This window comes from Vipera berus (genome assembly GCF_964194415.1).
Source record: "Vipera berus genome assembly, chromosome: W".
Classification (NCBI taxonomy): domain Eukaryota; kingdom Metazoa; phylum Chordata; class Lepidosauria; order Squamata; family Viperidae; genus Vipera; species Vipera berus.
In genome coordinates, this window is record NC_138210.1 from 59,907,630 (window position 1) to 59,925,293 (window position 17,664).

Consider the following 17,664-nt stretch of genomic DNA (forward strand, 5'->3'; position numbering starts at 1 on the left):
GCTGACACCAATAAAAGCAGTCTCCTACGCAGATCTCAAAAAGAAGCTAACCAGGCACTTCCAGCCCAAGATGTCTGAAATGGCTTGGCGGTTCAAGTTCGACCAAAGAGTGCAGCTTCCCAGGGAGTCAGCTTCGGAGCTCATAGCGGGCCTAAGGCAGGCCACACGCCTATGCAAATTTTCAAATTTAGAAGACCGACTACGAGACCGGCTCATCTGCGGCCTACGGGACAGAACGCTTCAGCAGAGACTATTTGCTAGGCCAAATTTAACATTTTCTGAAGCACAAGATGAGGTGATGGCCGACAAAGCTGCCAGGGGCGCCATTCAAACAGTACAGCCTGCCAAATCGACAAAGTTCGAAGAAACGGTCCACCTTGAGGATGCCAAACACACCGGAGAATCTTCCAAGGAAAAAGAACCTGAAATCAACTGACTCCAAAAGCAACCCAACATGTAACACCACAACAGCCAGCCACGAGAGGACAGTTACAAGGCAGTTCTCTTACCAAGATGTAAGGGGTGCGGTGGCAATCATCTTCACGCCAACTGCAGATTTCGAGCAGCCACATGTAGAGTTTGCGGACGGACAGGCCACATCACGGTTGTTTGCAGAGCCTGCCAGAGAAACTGGCCACTCAAACAGTGGCCAGATTTTTCAGAAGCCGTAGAAGCATATGCCGCACCGGGGCTCGACGCCCCCTCAGACCCAAACATAAGCTCATGGTAGAGCTACAAGGAGTTCCATGTAAGATGGAATTGAAGTTAAATGTGTCCTGAGAAATGATTGAGACTACAGAGCCAGAGTCCAATTCCATCTTACATAGAATTGTAATTGTACTCTGGCTCTGTAGTCTCAATCATTTCTCAGGACACATTTAACCTCATGTGTAGGCGCAGTAACAATTGGGCCAAACTAAGACTCTCAGATATAATCCTAATGGATTTTCAAAATGCTCACGTTAAAGCTAAGGGAGAAGCCACTTTGTTGGTAAAGTTTAAAGGGTTTTTGGAGCACCTGGATGTAATAGTAGTAGGGGGCCAGAGAATGAGTCTCATTGGACTCAATTGGTTTAATGCCTTAGGTATTCATATTACTAGCATAAACCGGACACAAACTGCACACCTCGCGTCAGTGTGCAAGGAATATGCGGATGTTTTTGATTCAACACTTGGAAAGTACACAGGCCTGCCTATCTCATTTAAGTTAGATCCCAATGTAGTTCCAATCAGGGTTAAGCCTCGTAGGCTCCCCTTTGCCTTAAAACATAAAATTGATTCCAAAATTGATAAGCTTGTAGAACAGGGTGTGTTACAGCCTGTTGATGGTGGGGAGTGAGAAACTCCTATAGTCACTCGACTTAAAGCCAACAGGGAAATTCGCATTTGTGCTGACTATAAATGCACTCTCAATAAAGCCCTCAAGCAACATGCTTACGCGGTTCCAGTGGTTAACCATATTTTAGCCTCTTTGCAAGGGGGTACTATTTTTGCTAAATTAGATTTAGCACAGGCCTATCAGCAATTGCCGGTTGATGAGGCCACAGCTGCAGCTCAAATGATCATGACTCACAGGGGGGCTTTCAAAGTTAAACGCTTACAATTTGGAGTCAGTGTTGCACCGAGTATTTTTCAGGGAATCATGGAACGTACACTCAAGGGTATTCAGGGCATCTGCCCTTGTTTTGATGATGTTCTTATTGCAGGGGAATCCCCAGAAGTGTTGGCCAGTAGGCTCAGGGCTGTTTTGCAGAGAGGTCGCGAAGCAGGCCTCCAATTAAAAAAGAACAAGTGTAGTATTGGGGTTTCTTTAACAGAATTCCTGGGTTTCTGAATTGATGCTAACAGCATTCACCATGCTTATTCTAAAGTGAAGGCCATTAAAATGGCTCCTAGACCCAAATCAAAAGGAGAGCTACAAGCATTCTTGGGTCTCCTAAACTTCTATCACACATTTCTACCTCATAAGGCAACAATAGCAGAGCCCCTCTACAGGCTTCTAGATAGGAAAGCTCCATGTTAATGGACTAACTTGCATGAAAAAAGTTTCCAGGACTTAAAAGCACTATTGTCAGAAAAGTCCACTGTAACTCACTACAAAGAGTCTAAACCTGTATGTCTTGCATGTGATGCATCTCCTTATGGGGTGGGGGCAGTTTTAAATCATATAGAAAAAAATGGAAAACAGGTTCCTATAGCATTTTACTCAAGGACTTTGTCCTCTGCTGAGCACAACTGCTAAGTTTGTAAAGCCGCCCTGAGTCTTCAGAGAAGGGCGGGATATAAATGGAATAAAAATAAAAATAAAATAACTATGCTCACATTAACAAAGAGGCCTTTGGCCATCATTGCTAGAATAAAACAATTCCATGACTATTTATATGGCAGGGATTTCACGGTATACACTGACCACAAACCTCTGTTGGTACTTTTCACAACAGACAGACAAACCCCCCACATACTATCTACAAAAATGCTGAGATGGTCTATTTTCCTATCTGCATACAATTTTAAATTAATTCACAAACCAGGCAAGGAAATGGGCCATGCTGATGGCCTCAGCAGACTACCACTGCCACTAATGGATCCAGATCCGGCTCCAGCTGCTAGAATATTGTCCATACAGGACATACCTGAGTTTTCCCTCCATGCAGGGGACATTACTGCTGAAACTGCCACAGATAAAATAGTAGAGTGTTGACATGGGTATACACAGGCTGGTTGGATAAAAGTCCAGGCTCAGAGTTTCAGAGCTATTTTGTCAGGAGGCATGAGTTATCTGCCCATAAATAATAACTGCGCATGCCCAAGATGGCGGACGTGCTGGATTGAGCTCCACGATGGGCTCCAGCTTCTTCGGCGACCCTGGGAGTTAGCAGAGGGGTTTTGCCCTCTGTACTGTGGCCGGAGAGATACAATTGGACAGCTGACTTTTTAGACTTAAAACTGGCACTGCGAGATTGTCGGTCTGGCCCAGAGGACCCCGGAAGAGCCGCGGCTTGGGTCGGCTCCAACCAGCTGGTTTTCGGCTTGCAACGGCCAGCTGATTTTCGGAGCCGGGGAGCCGCAGCTTAGATCAGCGTGAGGAGGATGCTCTGGAGGAACGGCGCGAGAAGGGGCGTTTTTGGAGCGTTTAAAGTTGAGGAGCAGCAGAGGTTCCTGAGGTTCATCCCTGTAAGTTCCAGTGGTTTTTGGAGGGGGCCTTGGTTGGGCCCGGAATATCCCAGAAGAGCCGCGGCTTTAACGGCTCCGGATAGCTGGTTTTGGGCCTGTAATGGCTCCGACCAGCGGTTTTTTGGAGTCGGTGGAGCAGTGGCTCGGAGCGGCACATGGAAGAATGGTGTGTTGGAGTGGCTGGAACACCAGAGTGGCGGAGGGGCCTACAGTTGCTTCCGTGAGCTCCGGCGACCTTCGGAGGGGCCTGGTTGGACCCGGAAGATCCCGGAAGAGCTGCGGCCTGTAATCGGCCGCAACCAGCTGGTTTTGGGTGTGTAATGGCTTTGACCAGCTGATTTTCGGAGCCGGTGGAGCTGCGGCTTGGTACGGTGTGTGTAAATCTGGCTCGTAGAGCATCCTGCAGAATGGCGGAATGGTGAGATTGTGACTGGCGGGGAGGGCTTACAACTCCTGGTACTCCGTTAGCCAGTGTTTCGCCCGCCTATCGTCCAATTTCCCTCGATATGGCCTAGAACCTTCGTAGCCAGGACATCTACTGACTTTGCCATCCAGCAGGCTTTTACATTTTGACGAGTAACTGTCTAATTTCCTCTGACTTCCGTCCCCTGTAAGACTCAGAAGGACCCAGGTGCTGAGCCACTGTGAGAGAGTGGCTCGGAGGTACCATCTGCTATGCCCCCTAGAGGTGAGAGCTCTATGGGGGCAGGCCTTACCCTGGATGTATTTTCCATTCCGCTTCCTGGTGCAGGCCTGCGACCATCGTGAGAGGATGGTGGCCGACCTGTTCAGAGGTTATCCAACTCGAGTGGCAGTGGAGTTGGTTAGTTGGTCTGGACATTTATTTATCCTCTGATTTAAGAGCCTCCTTTTAATTATGGGTTTGCCTCTGCTGGACCCTCATGGACAATTATGGCTTGTTTACATTACTCCAGCACAGATTTACTCGCTCTCAGGGGTACCCCCCCTTCCTGGGTGCGACCCGCCTGTTTTTCTATTTCTCCTCTTGATGACGGGCCCAATTATTGGGACCCTGAGAGATGGTTGGGTAGGGACAGGAACCCCTTGTATAAATTTAAGAAGAGGCTCCTGATTTGTTTCTTATCTAAATATTTTATAGGGTTAGGGAGGGGGGAGGGTTTGCGTTCTTGGTTGGATTTTGGAGGGTGTCCACCATTCGCTGTTCAGGCCAGGCCTGGAATAGATCACGGTCGGACGGGGCTTGGGAGGGTTGCCTCTGGGGCCCCGTAGCGGGGTGTGGGAGTACCTATTCCCACGTCGTTAGGGAATGGCAGCAGATGCTCAAACAGAGGGCCGTATCAATACCTGGGAGTGCGTCCCCGCTGTCTTCAAGCGGTGATGCGCTCTGACCCTCTGGTTTCGTCCCGTGGTCCCGGGAACAGGGATGAGCAGCCACCTGAGCTCAGGCTTGTGTATATCAATGCCAGGTCCGTAGTTAATAAGGCCCCGCTCATCCGTGATTTGGTTGAGGAGGAGCGTGCGGACCTGGCTTGCATCACGGAGACCTGGTTGGGCCCAGAGGGAGGTGTCCCCCTGGTTGATATTTGCCCACCGGGTTTCCGGGTGCTGCACCGGCCTGGGGCTCAGGGTAGGGGCGGGGGTGTGGCGGTAGTCGTGAGGGAGACCTTATGTCCGCGGGAGGCCACCGTTGTCCAAATAGACGGGTGTGAGTCTCTCCTCATGAGATGTGGCCCTAGGCTCAGTTGGGCTTGCTGCTTGTGTACCTTTCGCCTAGTCGCATAGCAGCAGCCCTGCCTGAGCTTCTCGATATCCTCTCGGGGTTGGTGATTGAGTTTCCCAGATTTATAATTCTGGGTGACTTCAATCTGCCATCCCTGGGGGGATCATCTGAGTTAGCTCGGGAGTTCATGGCTTCCATGACAGCCATGGACCTGACGCAAGTAATCCAGGGCTCGACTCATGGGGGGGTCACACGCTCGATTTGATTTTTCTATCTGGCCGGTGGTTGGATGATCTGCGTGGGGGCTCTCCAATTGTTACGCTCCTGTCATGGACCGATCATCATCTCCTGCAGCTGGTCTTCCATTTTGCCAATCCCCGTCGTGGGGCTGTTGAACCAACTAGATGGTTCCGCCCCAGGCGCCTAATGGACCCTGAGCGGTTCCAGGCGGCCCTTGGGTCCCCACCTGCCGCCTTAGTTCACAGCTCGGCCGAGGCCCTAGTGGAAGCCTGGGAAAAGGCAGCCACTGAGGCACTCGACCAAGTTGTACCCATGCGGCCCCAAGTTGTACCCATGGTTTTCCGCGGAGCTCCGGAAGATGAAGCGTCGGAGACGGGGCCTAGAGAGCTGTTGGAGGTCCAGCCAGTCTGAATCCGACCGATTGCGACTAAGGTCCTTCACTAGGTCTTATCTCGCAGCAATGAGGACAGCGAGGTCAAACTACTTTGCTGCCCTCATCGCGTCCACAGATAATCACCCGGCCGCCCTGTTTAGGGTGACCCGCTCCCTCCTGAATCAGGAGGTGAGGGAGGACCCCTTGCAGGGTCGTGCCGAGGAGTTTAGCCAGCATCTGTCGGACAAAATCGCTTGGATCCGGACCGGTTTGGCCTCCGACTGGGCAGAGTCTGACGGTGAGAACATGGGTGGTCTTGTTGATGTCATCTGGGAGGAGTTCGACCCTGTGACTCCGGAAGAGGTGGACAGGATTATGGGGAGGCTGAGCTCCACCACGTGTTTATTGGACCCGTGCCCCTCCTGGCTCTAACAGATTTGTCCTTGACATTATCTTAAAAGATAGAAATTGGGAACATCTGGCACTGAAAACAACCTTTAGGAATAGTGGAGGTGGACATTTATTGACTTTTATTAAAATAGCCTCCACTAAAGGCCTATCTGTAAAATACTAAAGAAATGGAAGAATATATTCCACCACTTGACTATAAACTCATACTTGATACAATTTTGGCAATGACTGCAGAAATAAAAGCCAGACTTAAAGACAAATCTGACAGCACAAACTTACCTAATGAGACTCTTACTTCAATTGACAAACTGACAACCCAAAAACGAACAGAGGATGAGTAAATCAACAACAAAATAGGTACAAGTACAATCTACTGAGAGCCTTGATGCCCAAACTTTGATTTCAACTATAAAATCTACAATCCAACAAGCAACAGAAGCTGAAGAAAGCAATACTAAGATGGAGGATGCCAAAGGCCTTCAAATACAGTACACCAAGACTTCAGCCAACCAAGCAATAACTACAACACCAGACATGACCTCTTACCTAAGCCAGATGGACTTGAAAGAAGAAGAAGACCAGATTGAATTAATGACAACTGCACTACACCAAACATGGAGATTGGATTTACTGGAATGAAAATTTAATGACTACAAAGGGAGGCACATTTGAGAAGCTAAAGGCAATGATATTGAATCCTGCCTGGCACAAGAAGAAAGCTAGAATTAGATTTAAGGGGGAAAATGAACTTTTCTTCTTTTTCTGTTGTAAGTGTTGGGACTTGCAATAATAAAGCTTACATTTTTCTCTCAATGGGCCAAGGAGAACTGTTAAAAGATATCAACTGAGTCTATATTTTGGATCTAGATTTTTAAGGGAATGAAAATTAGCTACAAACATTAAAACATACTTTGTTAACCATAGATGAATTGAAAGGATGACAAATAGAATATGTATGTATTTCAGACATGATAATTACTATATAATGAAATAGATTAGCTGTCAGAACATAACTTTGAATTATATTATAGAATTTGCAATGATATAATAAAAGATACTATTTTAAAAATTGATGAACTATTAAGATGATAAAGAGAATATATTTGTTGTAATGATAGAGCTAAAAAAATTTCTTAATGGGCTAAGGGGAATCTTTAAAAATACATATTGACTTTATACTTAACTTTTAGACCTTTAAAGGAAAGGAAAGCTAGCTATTAGAATCGACTTATATTACAGAATTTGGAAGGAGACAACAAAAGAACTATTAAGATGTTCAATAGAATAAATTTGTATAACATAAGAATGCACTGAAATGAACAATATATGTATTTTAGACAGGCTAACTACTATATAATGAAACGGGGGAAATGTGGGCTACCCGAAAATTAAGTTTTCCTTTATATATTATAGGCTAGTTTGGAATATCCTATTCCAATTGGGTAAAACTCAAAAACAGGACATGGATATGTATATGTGAAAATATATTGAAAATTGTTCTAACTGATTATGTTATAATTAGAAATGTATTAATTTGATTATGTTATCATAATTAAGGGAAACGGAGAGGGAATTCTTGTTGATATAACTTGAACTATCTACTAATGACTTTGTTATTTACTATCACTTACTTTTAACTACCCAACCACCATATTGCTTCATAAATACCTGGATGTAAAACTAAAAAATCAATAAAACTTGTATTTTAAAAAAAGAGAAGCTCACTCAGTTAAATAATACAACATAGGTTATATGTACTTAACAATAGTTTACTATTCTTTTTGTTAGTAACAGTATAATTTTTTAATCATTTAGAGAAGGCTCAATGACTCCAAATGACTCAAAACTAACAAATTATAATCAAAACAATAAAACATAAAGGATAAAAATGTCAAATGTGATAAAATGAGGGGCTGTGCTTACCTTAAGGCCTGGGTGAAGTGCCAGAACTTCATGACTCTTCTAAAGAACAGCAGAGTAGCCCATTGAATCTCAGGAGGAATTACAATTCAGGGGATAGATGCTGCTTCCAGAATCCTAATAGAACCTGGACTTTTTTAATTGAAGAAACCCAGAGTATGCCAATCGTGCAAGACTAAATTGGTAGGGCAGATGAAATGTGAAAAGGTGCACCTCAAATAGTCAACTCCATATGCTACGTAGGGCTTTATTAAAAAAAACAGCACTTTGAATTGCACCATAGGTACTGCAACCCATGAAGTATAAGCTGTTGTACAATTTGAAGTGCTGAAGCAGACGTATTATATGGGCATGTCTATTACTGCTTGTACCACCTCATTTTGGACCAATTGAAGCTTCCAGGTGGACTGTACATCTCCTTGCAGACTCCATCCATAAGGTCACTAGGGCATAAGTGAGCCTCTTAAGGGCACCCAGTCCATGAAAGAGGCCAATTGGCATAGCAAAGGCCTTCCTGGCCACAGCTGACATCTGCTCATCCAGAAAGATTCCCAGATTATTTATCAACCTTGAACAGGAAAGTACCATGCCACCTAAGGTCAAAGATAGAACAACCCCAGATGTGGGTGGCCCACACACTTGCAGCCATTCAGTCTTGTTAAGACTCAATCAGAAATTAGTTTCACACTTTTTTTCTAAAATCTTGTGAGAAATCTGGGCTCACATCCAATTCAGAGATGCCCACATGCTATATTTTACGGAGTTGGGGGATTAGACTCTTCCACCTCCTTCTACATGGCTACCCTCACGGAACTCCATAAAATTCCTCAGGTAGACACAGTGACTGCTTTATAAAGCATTTCCACATTCTATCTTTTTATTTTTACAAGACAATTTTCAGATCATTTGCTTCATTTGAACTTTGGGTGATTTGACAGAATATGCACTCTTAAAAAAAGCCAAAATAAAACTAAAATTCGCATGTATATAGTTTACATTTAAATCAAATATGTTAAATACAATTATTGTGATGATGTCCTTATATATTTAAAGAATTTTCCATTCTGACATAATAAACATGACATTTTCTTAGCTGGTCTTGAGGACCACATGCAGCCTTGCATCCTCTAGTTGTCATTTTTCTATTGTTCTCCCAAATGTTACTGCCTCAATACTTTCATGGGAGAAATGTATGTCTGTATGAAAAAAAGATGTCTTCTATGCAATGTCATTAAATGTAAATGGATTGAAGATATTTGATTATTTTACCATATGATATATTTTTGCCAGAGAGCAAAGACTGGGTAACTCATGAGAATACTAAAAAAAGTCTTTCAGAAATGAACATCCTTTGAAATATCTTGTATATCTCCACTCAAAGAAGATGAAAGATTTTCAGAGTTTATTCTAAATGGTTTATTCAGTGGAGTGGCTAATCATGTTACAATAATCACCAAAAAAAGAAATAAAATCATGGATAATATTTGAGAAAATTTATGTTTGTCTTTTTTTTTTGAAGATTGCCTATTCTGTATTTGCTCCAGTGATGAATGCTAGCAAATGTTTCCCTTTCTTGTATCGAATTATGCCGAGTGATACAGTTCAATATTCAGGAATTGTACAGCTTCTTTTGCACTTCCAGTGGACGTGGGTTGGGATCATTGCAACTGATGATGATGATGGAGAAAGGTTTGTGCAGACCTTAACTCCACTGTTCGCTCAGCATGGCATCTGCTCAGCCATTATTGCAAATATACCAACATTATCTCATTATTTAAACTACTATGACTTATTGATGCACACCTCACCTGAATCCATGTTATTAACCTCATCTGAAGTTAATGTATTTGTTCTACATGCAAACCATAGAACTATAACATGTATTAAATGGTTGATGTATATGTATGACTTATTGGAAGACAATGAAACTAAATCAGTAAATAAAATCTGGATTATGACAGCCCATTGGGATTTCTCGTCAGACATATTGCAGAAAAGTTTTGATATGATGTTCTTCCATGGTGCCTTATCTTTTGCAATTCACTCCACGGAACTGCTGGGATTCACTCATTTTCTGCAGGGACTAGATCCTCATTCAGATAATAATGATAAATTTATCCCGATATTCTGGCAACAGGCATTTGGCTGTTCACTTTCTGGTAACAATGGAAAAGAATGCACTGGGAAAGAGAAACTGGGCCATTTGCCAGGGGTTCTTTTTGAAATGAGCATGAGTTCCCAGAGCTACAGAATTTACAATGCTGTTTATGTCTTAGCATATGCTTTGCATGAGATCTACAAACCCAAGCCAGAAACAAGAGCTGTATTTCTGAATCTGAAACCTTGGCAGGTAATGTATTTTTTTTCATCTCCAGTATTTATTACAAACTTGCATAACATATTTTAGTATATTCATTGCCAAAGGCAAATGCTAATATATTTCCATACCAAGATATATCAATCTCCTTTTGCAATCACTATTTCCTCTATTAATCTTGAATAGTTTTTTTAATAGATCTCTCCTGACTCCATCCTTTAATTTAACTTTGTAAAATGAAGAAAAAACATAATATAGACTATTTCTTTTCCTTTAAATAAATGGGTTCTAGATCTAATCCCTTTGAACAGGACTATCCCTACTGTTAGATACAGATTCTCCAAGTAACTTATATTCAGAAGGCACTATGAAAGAATTTTGGTAAGAAATATGTTTTATGTTAGGCTTAGCCCATATGTTTTTAGGAGCCTACTATTGTCAGACTACAATAGCAGATGCCAATATAAAATTAATATTCCGTTTCTTGACTAATGGTGGAGATGACAGTATTGACCATGTGTTCAGCTACCTCTGCCTTCCCAGGCAAGGATTTCAGTACATTATAAATCTGCAAAACTATAGTTGTTAAGCTTGTATGAATGAATCCCTAAGCAGAGATAAAAAAACAAGTATAATGTAGGGGAAACAGTGATTTTAGAAATATGTCTTCATCTCTATAGATTCACCCCTTCTTGAGGAGCATCACTTTTAATAATAGTGCTGGGGATATTGTATCTTTCAATGAAAATGGTGAATTAACAGCTGGCTATGATATTCTAAACTGGGTTATTTTCCCAAATCAATCCTTTGCAAGAGTGAGAGTAGGAAAGATGGATCCCCGGGATAAAGAACTCATCATTAAAACAGATACCATCACATGGCATAGTTCATTTAATCAGGTATGATGCAGTTTGACTTCAGAAATGTCAAGTTAGCTGAGGAATTCTCTTACAATGGCCTTTGACAGTCTTGCCTTGTCGTCTTTCAATAATTTCAGTCAGTAGCACCTCAAAATGATTTACTATCACTGACACTAAGCTTCTCAATCTGCTTATTTCACCAACACTAAAACACATCACTTGAAAATAATTTTATTCCCAGATGATAGTTTGAAAAGTCTGTTTTGAAAAGACTCCAAATCTTAAATTCCCTTTTTATTTGTCCATATATTTTCATTTGTTCAAGTCCATTTTGTTCCTTTTAAAATGCTTCCTTATTTCTTTGTTTACCACCCATCTCACCTCAAGGTGACTCTGTACAGCTTACAACATTAAAATGAAAATCATAAACATATGAATTAAGTATATAAAAATTACTATAAAATGCCAATTATAACTAAAAATTGGGACAAGCAAGAAGAAAATATGGGGGTGGGGGGTGGGAACTGCTATTAGTCAATTAGCTACCTCCATATGAAATTCCCCATCAGGCTTCAAGCCAACTAGTAGAGCCAGTTGTTCTGGCTCTTGTGGAAGTTGGAAGCAATATCACTTGTTTTTATTTATTTTATTTGTATAATATTTATTATAATTATTTTAATTATGCTGCATTTCAGGAAAGTACACCTATCTGTTATTCAGACATGACCTCAGATGACATTAGAAAATATTGCAGAGTTAATGACATAGTGCTTATCCAATAGGAGTTGTCATCTAAATTCTTTCTTTTGTGGGCAGGTGCAACCGCTTTCTCTCTGCAATGAGAATTGCCATCAGGGTTACAGCAGAAGGAAAAAAGAGGGGAAGCCATTTTGCTGCTATGATTGTGTTCCATGTGAAGATGGAAAGATTTCAGATCAGATGGGTAGGATTAGATATAATTCAAATAGCTTTTAGACAGTATATAGCATGTGTTTTATTATGTGAAAGTGGGTGTGGATAGTTAAATCATTATAGTCTGGGTTAAGCACTAGTTCAAAAAAAGAAAAAAAATCAGATGCGAGACATGATACAATTTGATTTTGAAGGTATTTAAGGTATGAGTATTTTTGTGTTTAATTTCATATGTAGATTGGAGAAAAAGAGGAACTTATTATGCTTTGTAGTGTGCAAAAGTAATTGTTCAAAAATCCTTCAAATCATTTAGAAAATTGTTTATTAAAATATTTTAAAATAAGTTTATTTTGTGGAATTTGAAAAAGGAAAAATTTCTGCTTGCATGTGAGAAAGAGTTTATACTAAAAGGACCCTCCCTCCCTTGCTACTTTTCTTTCTGTTAAAGATGAATTATAAATTAAATCACACAGAAGCTCACTCAGTTAAATTAATACAACATAGATTATATGTACTTAAGAATAGCTTACTATTCTTTTTGTTAGTAACAGTATATTTATCATTTAGAGAAATCTCAGTGACTCCAAGTGGCTCAAAACAAATTACAATCAAATTAATAAAACATAAAGAATAAAACATCAAATGTGATAAAGTGGTGGGCTGTACTTACCTTCACTTAAGGCCTGGGTGAAGTTCCAGGACTTCATGACTCTTCTAAACAATAGCAGAGTGGGGCCCATTGAATCTCAGGGGGAATTACATTTTAGGGGGTAGATATTGCTTCCAGAGTCCTGATAGAACCTGGAATTTTTTAATTGAAGAAACCCAGAGTATGCCAATGCCGCAAGACTGAATTGGCTGGGAAGATGTATTGTGAGAAGGTGCCCCTCAAATAACCAACCCCATATGCTATGTAGGACTTTATAAAAAAAACAGCACTTTGAATTGTACCATAGCTACTGCAGCCCATGAAGCAGAAGTGTTATATTGGCATCTCCATTACCACCTCATTTGCACCACCTCATTTTGGACCAATTGAAGTTTCCAGATGGTCTTCAAAGTCCTACATCACCTTGCAGACTCCATGCACAAGGTCACTAGGCCATAAGTGAGCATCTTAAGGGCAACCTGTCTAGGAAAAAGGCCAATTGACATACCAGATGAATTTGTCCAAAGCCTTTCCTGGCCACCGCTCACATCTGCTCATCCAGAAAGATTCCCATGCCACCTAAGGTCAAAGTTAGAATATAATCCAGATGTGGGTGGGCCACACACTTGCAGCCATTCAGTCTTGTTAATACTCAGTCAGAAATTAGTTTCACATTTTCGTTTTCTAATATCTTGTGAGAAATCTGGGCTCACATCCAATTCAAAGATGCCCACACGCTACATTTTACGTAAAATAATAATAATAATAATAATAATAATAATAATAATAATAATAATAATAATAATAATAATAATAAGAATAAGAAGAAGAAGAAGAAGAAGAAGAAGAAGAAGAAGAAGAAGAAGAAGAAGAAGAAGAAGAAGAAGAAGAAGAAGAAGAAGAAGAAGAAGAAGAAGAAGAAGTAGTAGTAGTTGGAAGGGACCTTGGAGGTCATGTAGTCCAACCCCCTGCTCAGGCAGGAAAACCTATACCATTTCAGACAAATGGCTGCCCAGTCTCTTCTTAAAAACTTCCACTTCTGGAGGCAGGTTGTTCCACTGGTTAGTTGTTCTAACTGTCAGGAAATTTCTCCTTAGTTCTAGGTTGTTTCTCTCCTTGACTAGTTTCCATCCATTGCTTCTTGTCCTGCTTTCAGGTGCTTTGGAGAATAGCTTGACTCCCTCTTCTTTGTGGCAGCCCCTGAGATATTGGAACACTGCTAACATGTCACCCCTCACCCTTCTCTTCATTAAACTACACATACCCAATTCCAGCAACCGTTCCCTATATGTTTTAGCCTCCAGCCCCCTAATCATCTTTGCTGCTCTTCTCTGTACTCTTTCTAGAGTCTCAACATCTTTTTTACATCGTGGTGACCAAAACTGGATGCAGTATTCCAGGTGTGGAAGTTTTAGGATAATTTTTAAAAATCAAATTTGGTTAAAGTTGCCTACTTAAGCACATATTTCATGGCAATAGTAGGGCAAAATGTTTCTTCCTCTAGATATTGACATATCACATATCCTATCTTTCAGATACAGATGATTGTTTCCAATGCCCAGAAGATCACTATCCAAACAAGGATCAATGTCTTCCTAAAAGAATTAACTTCCTCTCTTTCACGGAACCCTTGGGGATCACATTAATCTTTTTGGCTCTGATGTAATCCGTCATCACAGTTTGGGTGTTTTGGATATTCACAATACATCGGAACACTCCCATTGTCAAAGCCAACAATCGGGATCTAACCTATTATCTCCTTATATCCCTCCTGCTGTGTTTTCACTCCTTATTCTTGTTCATTGGCAAACCACAGACTCTGATCTGCTGTTTGCGACAAACCACTTTTTCTATCATTTTTTTTCAGTAGCTATTTCTTGTATATTGGCCAAAACTGCCATTGTGGTTCTTGCTTTCATGGCCACCAAGCCAGGTTCCAAATTGAAAAAATGGGTAGGAAAAAGACTGGCAAACTTTATTCTTCTTGGCTGTTCCCTGATTCAAGCTGGGATTTGTTTTGTATGGTTATGGATATTTCCTCCTTTCCTAAATTTTGACTTTCATGCTTTGGCTGAAGAAATTGTGGTGGAGTACAAGGAAGGATCAGATATCATGTTTTATTCTGTTCTGGGTTATTTGAGTTTTCTAGCCATTGTTAGCTTCACTGCGGCATATTTTGCTAAGAAACTGCCTGACATTTTCAATGAAGCCAAATTTATCACCTTCAGCATGTTGGTATTTTGCAGTGTGTGGTTTTCTTTTATTCCCTCTTACTTGAGCACCAAGGGAAAATACATGGTGGCTGTAGAGGTCTTTTCCATCCTGGCTTCTAGTGCTGGATTATTGGGCTGTATCTTTTTCCCTAAGTGCTATATAATTCTGTTTCAGCCTATATTAAACAGCAAGGATTTGCTCATTAGAAGGAAATAGTCTTCATGTATTAGTTCACATTTACTTTTTTATTATTTAACAACACAATTTCATTCAAAATTCTATAGAAAGATATTATTCATGTTTCCTTTCAATTATGCTGGTTACATTTATCATGTGTTCATTTCTATTCATTGAATTAATTAATTGAAAAGACTTCTGACATAGCTTTAAACATTTGGGTTGAATCAAATCTTTGCTTTATTATTTTTTTGTTGGACAATTAACTTTTAAATTACTTAAATTTTATTAAAAGTTTACTATTCAAAAAAACTTTCTAAAATAATCATAATTGACTGTCAATTACAAAATAAAATAAAAAATAGCTGTCAATTACATAAAGTCATACTTCTTGGATCCTCATATATATATATACTACAACAATGAAGGCATCCTAGATCCTGGGAAAAACTCAATGTGAATAAAGACCAATACCAAGTAAACTACTGGAAGCTGTGGTTTCATGTTGCTGTTTATATTATAATAATAAATATATGACCCCATTCACTCAATGGATCAAAGACCTATACATATGCCACTTATGAGTGGATCGTGTATATACTGTATGAAGACTTTATATGGACAAGTACAATAAAATATGGAACTAATTTATTATGCAAAATGCATGAGGAAAAACATGCTAGTTATACACACAAACACACAGGTTTGCATAATATTTGCAGAAGGTATATATAGAATTGAAACAGTTTACTGTTATACTTTCCTTTTAATTTTTCTATTGCATTTTTGACACTTTTTAAAGCACTTGTGCTTTTTTCTTTGAATATGTAATTTTATCATTATTTTTGTCCTTTGTTCTGTTTTTCTGTTATTTTAAAAGCAATAAAAATAAATTTTAATAAACTTAAATTTTGGAAGGAGATAATTATTGTGGATAAAGTTAATATGAATCACTTTCAATACTGTAAATAGGATTCTGAAAGGGAAGAAATGTCATCTTGTCTTCCCATATTCAGGCTACTTGAAATGTCAAGAATAAAGCTTATATCCTTGTCCACAGATCCACATATTACTGTGAAAAAAAAATCCATTTTTTTTTGTTTTGTGCTTCATAAGAGAAAACAACAGAGTGAGAATGCATGGAAATTTATGAGTTTGTAGCTGGCCTGATCCTAGTGGTATATCTTGGCCACATAACAGCTCCCTAGAAGAAAAGGCTTGCCTTTTGGCTTGACCATATCAGTGAAATTGGGTAGAGGGAATTCTAATATGTATGGTATGTAAAGATTAAAATTAAGATTCCTTAATCTTTTTTAAGGAAGAAGGGTATGTCCTATATAGTCCAAGAAAGAAGAGCATTTAGGATGCAAATTATGGGCAATCGTCCAGAATCTTAACTGTCAGCAAGATTATCTGCATGGCTTCTCTTGCTCTACCTCTCTAGTGCACAAATGGCTGGGTTTAGTCAACATTAAACTACAAACCCTATGCACAGTGTATTCTTCACCTTCATAAGTGAAGCTTGTACTACAGTCTATATTCAAATCTACTTGTAGGTCTTATGGCCTGAAATAAAAGAGAATGTATTTTGGCAGTTCTGTACCCAAAACTGGGATATTTGTCTGAAATTATTATTGATACATATTGATGCAGCTACATGAGCTGCATAAGCTTCTCCTTGGCTTCCAGGCACAATTTAGGGTGGCTCTTACCTTTGATGTCCTTCATGACATAGGACCTGGTTACTGTCTTTCTCTCTGTTTCCATCCACCAAGTATGTTCAACTTGGTGTGCTTCAAATGTATATTGTTAACTTACAGGAAACGCCCAGGAAATGTATCTTTTCTGCACAGACCCCACTCTCTGCAACAGTATCCACCCAGAGATACAGATGATATTCTCTTCCTGGGTTCCAAAGAGCTCTTAAAACCTGGTTTTGATTTCATCCCTGTGGTTAATGTGTTAGGGAAGGAATGGACGTGCTTGGTTTTAATTGTTTTTAATTTGAGCTGTCTTGTTTATAGTTTTAAATTGTTTTAAACTACATATATTTACAAATAAGCTGAAAATACACAAAAATGGGTTTGACCTATTCACATGTATATATTGTATTTATTTTCCTTCATCGTTTTAAAAAACATCCATGTATTTCATATGTATTCACAAATAAACCTATCTGTGGATAAGCTGACAATTGGATTTTCAGCTAGAATACCATTAACCATCACTATTCAATGATTACCTACAGATAAGCCAATTGTTAAAATTAAACATAGAAACAATATCAAGAGTCACTGGTGTCACATTTTCAAAGGGTCAGCTTATACATGGGTAAGCAATCCAGAATCCAGTAATGTGGGTAGCTGTGTAAATTTTAAAAATAATGATAGTTTACCAATTTCAAATTAACTGCAATATCATGGCTTTGCTTGCTATCTGGTGGTGGCACTGCAATTTGGCAGTTCAATTCTCACTGGCTCAGGGTTGACTCAGCCTTCCATCCTTCCAAGGTCAGTAAAATGAGGACCCAGATTGTTGGGGGCAATATGTTGACTCTGTAAACTGCTTAGAGAGGGCTGTAAAGCATGGTGAAGTGGCATATAAACCCTAAATGCTATTGCCATTTGTAAGAACTATTCCTCTGGGAATTAACAGTAGGCCAAAAAAGTTAAAGATTACAAATGCATCTATAAAAGTCACATAGCTCTTTTGGAT